Genomic DNA, 6,627 nt, shown 5'->3' on the forward strand with positions numbered 1-6,627 from the left:
AAAAAAAAAAAAAAAGAATTGGCCAGTGAAAGCCTTATGAATAGTGGCGAAACACTGATCTACTAGTTGAAGAGCACAGGCCTGGGCAGTGTTTCTTTCTGTTGTGCATAGGATCACTTTGAGCCAGAGCCAACTTGATGGCTTCTAACAATAGCAAAATGGTCAGAAAGGAAAGAAGGTGACACAGAAAAGAACAGGATTCAAAAGCATTGTCCCTGAGCCTGTTCTATTCAGAAAGTTAGAGAATTCCACTGATACAACTAGAAGCTGATTACATGTGATCAGGAAAGGAATCAGATCTTTTTAAGCACATAGAACAGTGTAAGCTTTAGTTCACACACAGAGGCTACTCTCCCCCAGGTTCTGCAGTATTCACTCGGCATCCTGCTGCTCGTGAAACAGAGATTTCACCTGCAAGAAGGCGGCTATTTAGCACTTTGTTACTTGGCCACTGTAGGTGGTAGGAAAGGCCCTGGAACGTGTCCAGCATGCTCTGAAAAGGCTCTCTTGGCAGGAGAAGGATGGGTTACAATCAGTCAAGGAGCTCCTGCGTAGATGAACCATTCTGACAGAGCTGGCCCGGAGACACTATGTCCCCTTGAGTAAAGCCACTAGCCTCTCTTTTAATTGAAAACACTTCATCTTCCCAGAGGAGAGGAAGTTGAGTTCACTTTGTTACAAGTCTTCATGACAGTTAATGAATTAATAGGAAAATAATTTCATCACTGCCCTTTGTTTTGATTCTCAATTGAAATGTTACATGAACTTGAAGTCAACTGAATGGATTCGAAAACAAATGTAAGAATGGGAGAATCTCCATTCTAGGTCATGCCTACTATGTTTCTTTATATCCCAGCATCCTAGAGTGGCACAAACAGTTTGCACTGGACTAATAACCTAATGGTAAGCAGTTCAAACCTGCTCAGAGGCATTACAGAAGAAAAGCCTGGTCATTTGCCTCTGTAAAGATTACCAGAAAACCAAAATCAAACCCACTGCCACTGAGTTGTTTCCGACTCACGGAGACCCTATAGGACAGGGTAGAAGTGCCCCATAGGGTTTCCAAGACTATAAATCTTTACAGAAATAGATTGCCTCATCTTTCTCCTGCAGAGCGGCTGGTGGGTTTGAACCACTGACCTTTCAATTAGCAGCTGAATATTTTATCACTGTGCCACCAGAGTACTCCTTGTAAAGATCACACCCAAGAAAACTCTGTGGAGCAGTTCTTCTCTGTAACACATGGGGTCGCCATGAGTCAGAATTGAGCTGACAAGATTTTTTATGTTTTGGTGCCTTGCCCACTGCTGCCATGGTAGAGAGTCCCGGGCAGAACTGTTTCATTAACAATAATCACCCACGTAGGTGTCTTTCCTTCCTTGGTGGCTAAAATGTCAGAAGACCCTATGAGTTGTATTTGCCGGCAGAGCTGGCTGGTAGAAAGAGCTGGAGGAGGTGTCCTTTTTAAGAATCACTTTCCTGGCTGATGGAAGTGCTCAAACATAATAAAAACAGCCCTTAAAAACATTTGAACGTTAGGAAACCTAAACCATCTGTCTCCTGATTTCAGCTTCCAAAGGCAGCAATCCAATTACAGCTCTTGTAGTCTTATTTCCCAACTCCTCATCTTTCTGTTCTTGTTGTTGGACCTTTGAAAGAAACAATGAATTTTAATCAGCAAAATAAAAGATGAATGGTTTCAATTTGAAGTCTTACGAAATCATCTGGAACATAAAAAGGCTAAGTGGAATTTCAAATGCAGTGAGGAAAAGAATGTCAGAACAGGTGAATGATTATTTTTTTTGTCCCCAACACATTCAATCTAAAAATAATTATTGAGTGCCCACCAGGTGCCAAGCACTATACTGTGCACTAGGCATTGTGTTTGTTTTGAGGCAATATGATAAACACTAAGGCTACACTAGAAAACAAGGCAAAATATCCACAGAGGGAAAGACAAACAAATATTTATTTTTCTGCCATGTCTTCTTTGCAGTTACTATATAAACCTCAACCATAAAAAGGACCTAACTTGATGCTATTAAAAAAAAAAAAAAAACCTCATGCAAGTCGATTGCGCTCATAGCAACCCCTCCTTGGGTTTCTGAGGCTGTATCTTTACAGAAGTAGATTGTTCTGGAAGTTCCAGAGAACTTCCTGTAATCTTAATTTCTATTTCTCCAGTAGTGAACTCCAAATGAGGAGCCCTGGTGACAGAGTTGTTACCTGCTCAGATGCTAACCAAAAGGTGGGAGCTTTGAACCCACCAGTTGCCTTATGGGAGAAAAATATGGCAGTCTGCTTTTGTAAAGACGCAGTCTTGGAAACCCTATGGAGTAGTTCTACTTTGTCCTAGAGAGTAGTTATGAGTTGGAAACAATTTGATGGCATTGGGTTTGGGTTTTTGTTTGTTTGTTTGTGTGTTTGTTTTTAAACTCCAGATTGTGACATTTGACTCTTTTTAGTCAAAGTGGCTTCAGATGCATTCTCCAAGTATCATGCAGTTATCCTCTGCTTTGTGATTAAGATCCCCCGTACCCATCTTTCCATATTCTCTCTTGGCTATCTGGTTGAGTCCAGAAGAGGGAATGAAGGCTGACCTGGGGACCCCAGGAGCTCATTGCCCCTTGGGGCTGAGTCCCTCCTCCCCTTCAATCACCTGATGAAATCCAGCCCTCTGACTACTTCTCCTCTTTCCCAAGAGTTTGACCCCCTTGATAAAGAGGGGCCCGGAGCTAGTCTGGCAGCAGCCACTGGAGTCCAGTCCAGTGGGCTTCTTGGCCACTCAAGTGCAGGCAGTAGAATTGATGTGTGGAGTCGGTCATGGTTGCCCTAAATTCTAGCTCCATTTTTTATTGGCTGTGAAACTCTGGGCAAGTCTGTTGAACTCTCTGAGACACTGTTCTCGTCGATAAAATGTGGACCATGATGCTCATCTCATAAGACTGCTAGAAGACCCAATAAGTTAATAAACACAAAGTACCTATCATGGTGCTGAGCTCAAAGTAGGTGCTCAGATAATTTAGTTCCCTTTTATTCCCCACTGTTTACCCTTGATGCCAGCAGCTTCTCTGAGGATCAAAAACCCTCTTCATGGTAAATCAGGTTCACCCAGCAGCCCTCACCCTCTGGGTCCTCTCTTCACTCCTCTCCCCTTCCCCCCAAAGCCTCGGTCAGTCCATTCCAGATTCTAATCTTTTTTCTATTTTATTAAGATACAATTCAACCACTTAACACGATGGTTTTTAGTGTATTCACAGATGTGTGCAGCCATCACCACAGTCAATTTTAGAATATTTGCATCACCTCAGAAAGAAAATCTGTACCCTTCCAAGTCATTCACCATTTCCATTAGTGGTTAGATAACCACTAATCTACTTCCCACCTTCACGGAGTTGCCTAGAGAATTCCTTTCCTTCTGGTGGTTGCCTGGACATTCTTTGTCTTGTAACTGCATCGCTCCAGTCTCTGCCTCCACCTTCATAAGCTGGCTTCATCTGGGCGTGTCTGCGTCCGTCTGCTGTGTCTCTTCTTATAAGGACACGAGTAATTATAGTTAGAGCCTACCCTAATCTGTGTGATCTCATCATACTTGACATCTTAATTACATTTTCAAAGACCCTACTTCCAGTAAGGTCAGAGTCACACGTTATAGAGGTTAGGATTTGGACACAGATTTTGGAGGAACACAGTCTAACCCATTCCAGTCAGTCTAGCAAAAGACTTGTTGATAACGTTGATCTTTTCAAAGAACCAACTTTTGGTTTTGTTGGTTTTCTCAATTCTGTTTCATTAATTTCATTATTATTTTTACTACCTTTACTTAGATCATGCTTCCTTTCTTTTCTTCCTAGTCCAGGTGTTCTAACCCTCAAAGAAATGTTTCCTAATTTTCCCCATTCCACATGAGCTCTAGTGGTGCAGTGCCTAAGGCGTTTGACTACTAACCAGCAGGTTGGCAGTTCAAACCCACCAGCCATTCTGAGGAAGCACCCCATCCCACAGTAACCTAAAAAATAAAAGAACTGACTCTTCCCTCTCAGCTACTTCACACAGTCCCCAAGGTATGCCCAGGAGTAGGCATTCCCAGTTGTAACACGGCATCCGCTATTTCTCTTCTCCCCAGCTGAACCTCTTTTACATTGTCAGCTCCTCTGCTCTCCAGGCTTATGACCTAGTATGCCCATGCCAAGGAGGCTGTCTTCCTCTGTCCTCAGAGCTACTAGACCCATCTTCCACAGTTAAACTGCAGCTGGACAGGTGCCCTGAATGCTGCTATCAGAGCATGACTGTGGCTGGTGCCTATGAACTCCTACAGTAATAATAACATTTCACACCTCATCAGCCCTACTTTCTCATTGTCCCCTGGCTCCCCTAGTCACTGTCAAGGGAGCATTTCTCAAAGAGGTCAGTTGCAAAGCTGGGCTTTTAAATCTATTGGCAAACAATATTTCTGCAATGCAGGCATTCTAAATCCCCTTTTCATATCATATGCAAAACTTAGAAACCTGATTATGGAGTTTAATATAATAAACACTACTTAGTGCAAAAAGAATGAAGATATGACATAAGAATAGCCAAAGAACTGTGTTCAGATGCTGTACAGTAAAGTGTCGTACACTGTGATATTATCCAAAATACCATTACTGTCTAGTCAATGCAAACTCATAGTGACCCCATGTGTTACAGGACAGAAATGTTCCATAGGGTCTTCTTGGCTGAAATCTTTATGGAAGCAGATTGCCAGAACTTTTTTCCATGGGTCTGCTGAGTGGGTTTGACCCACCATCCGTTAAGTTAGTAGTCCAATGCAAACTGTTTATGCCACACACGGACTTTCACACTGTGATGCTTGGGAAGCTGAATTTGCAAACTAGCTGAATTAGCTTTGTGGCTAGCTAATCAAGGTTAAATACCCAGGTAATATTTAATCTGATCATACTCTGGTATTTATAATATTGGACAGATTACTTGGATTTTTCTCCCTCTTTTGCTGAACCTCACAGTTTCTTCTTCACTGACATTTGACATAAAGAAATAAAAATTCTTTTGTTGTCAAATTGTTTTACTCCAGAGCCTGTCTTCATCCAAAGGAAATAAAAACATCTAAGTTTGAATAAATGTCAGGTTTCTAAAGTGCACTTGAAGGATTGTGGGAAGTCATAAAACATGTTTAATTCATGAATACTACCCATTGTTAATCACTGCAGATTTAATAGAGCATACAGGGTAAAAAAAAAAAAAAAGCATAGTTTTGTTTATGCTCTTTTCCAGTCCCAGACGGAATTTTTTATTTCTAATACACTATGAATTCTCAATACAACTCCTAATGTTTTAAAATAATGGTTGATACTTTCCCATCTTCCACCTTAATTGTTTATAGTAACCTTAAATTAAATAATATAAACAAAACTTCTGACAATTTCTAAATTTAAAAACAGACCTTAACCACTTTTAATATAGATTTTTTCAAGCTTTAGAAATTAATCTAAGATTCAAACTGGAGTCTCATCCGTAAGCACCATGCTATTTCCCTCTAGCATCTAAGAGCTTGAAAAACTAGGTACAGCAGTTTGAATTAGGGATTTTGGTGCTCTGAACAGCTCACTGAATCACAGTGCACCAAACACAGAAGAGCAGAATTAGAGGAAAAGCATAGGAAGATTATTTAAGAAAGAGCTACCTGGCGGAGGATGGACAGGTAGCCTAGAGACCATTGGAAACTTCCCTGGGGCAGTCACTGACTGGTGGGTGAGGGCAACCACCTGAGATCACTGTGAGCCAAGAAAGAAGACATCCTATATCAGCATACCAGTGGCCACTCCAACATCCCAGTGGGGAGCCCCAGGGATCTGCTTCCAGTACCTGATTTTGTCGGTAGTTTGGGTCACCTGGGTGCAGATGGGCATGCGCACCACCGCTGAAACTCAAATGGAGAGTTCACTGTTGTGCCAGGAGGGCGAGCTTCTTCCCCTCTCAGCAGGTCACTGAGTGGGCCTGGGTCAGCCTGGGAGACATCGTGTTTATCTTTGTCACAGATATCAGGACCACAGTTTACTAGCAGGTATTCCCCCAACTCCAACATAGCTGAAATCGTGCACATCTTTGGTGCCGCAGGTGGGCGGTATCACAGACAAACTCCAGAGCCATTAGCAGTCTGGCGGGATTGTGCCAGCACCGAGGGAGACAGGGTGGGGAGAGAGAGGAAGCCGTGGCTGAGGACAGTCCCAGGAATTTGCCTTGGATCAGCTCTTTGGTGCTGAGGGGCCTCAGAAGTGGGGTCTTTGAGTGTGCCTGAGCCTGGTGGTAGGTTGTGACTCCCTAACAACAGGAATCTTTCCTGAGATTGAGCCGTAGTCTTGTAAATAACTACATCATCAATAATAGCTTGCATAAAGCCCTAGAAACCAACCCTATCAACACCAACCTTTCTTTCTTCTGCTCCCACCTTCTCCACCAATAACTTCACTCATTCAATAGAAGAAACCATATTCAGCCAATTACCATAAAACCTCCTGCTTTGAACACTAAACCCTCGTTACGACAAACAGAAACGCATATCCACAGTCCACACAGTGATTCCACCATCACAAAAAAAAACAGCAGAGCGACCCAACATACCTGAAT

Source organism: Orycteropus afer, unplaced genomic scaffold, assembly GCF_000298275.1.
Source record: "Orycteropus afer afer isolate SDZICR_OR568_19922 unplaced genomic scaffold, OryAfe1.0 scaffold00002, whole genome shotgun sequence".
NCBI classification, from domain to species: domain Eukaryota; kingdom Metazoa; phylum Chordata; class Mammalia; order Tubulidentata; family Orycteropodidae; genus Orycteropus; species Orycteropus afer.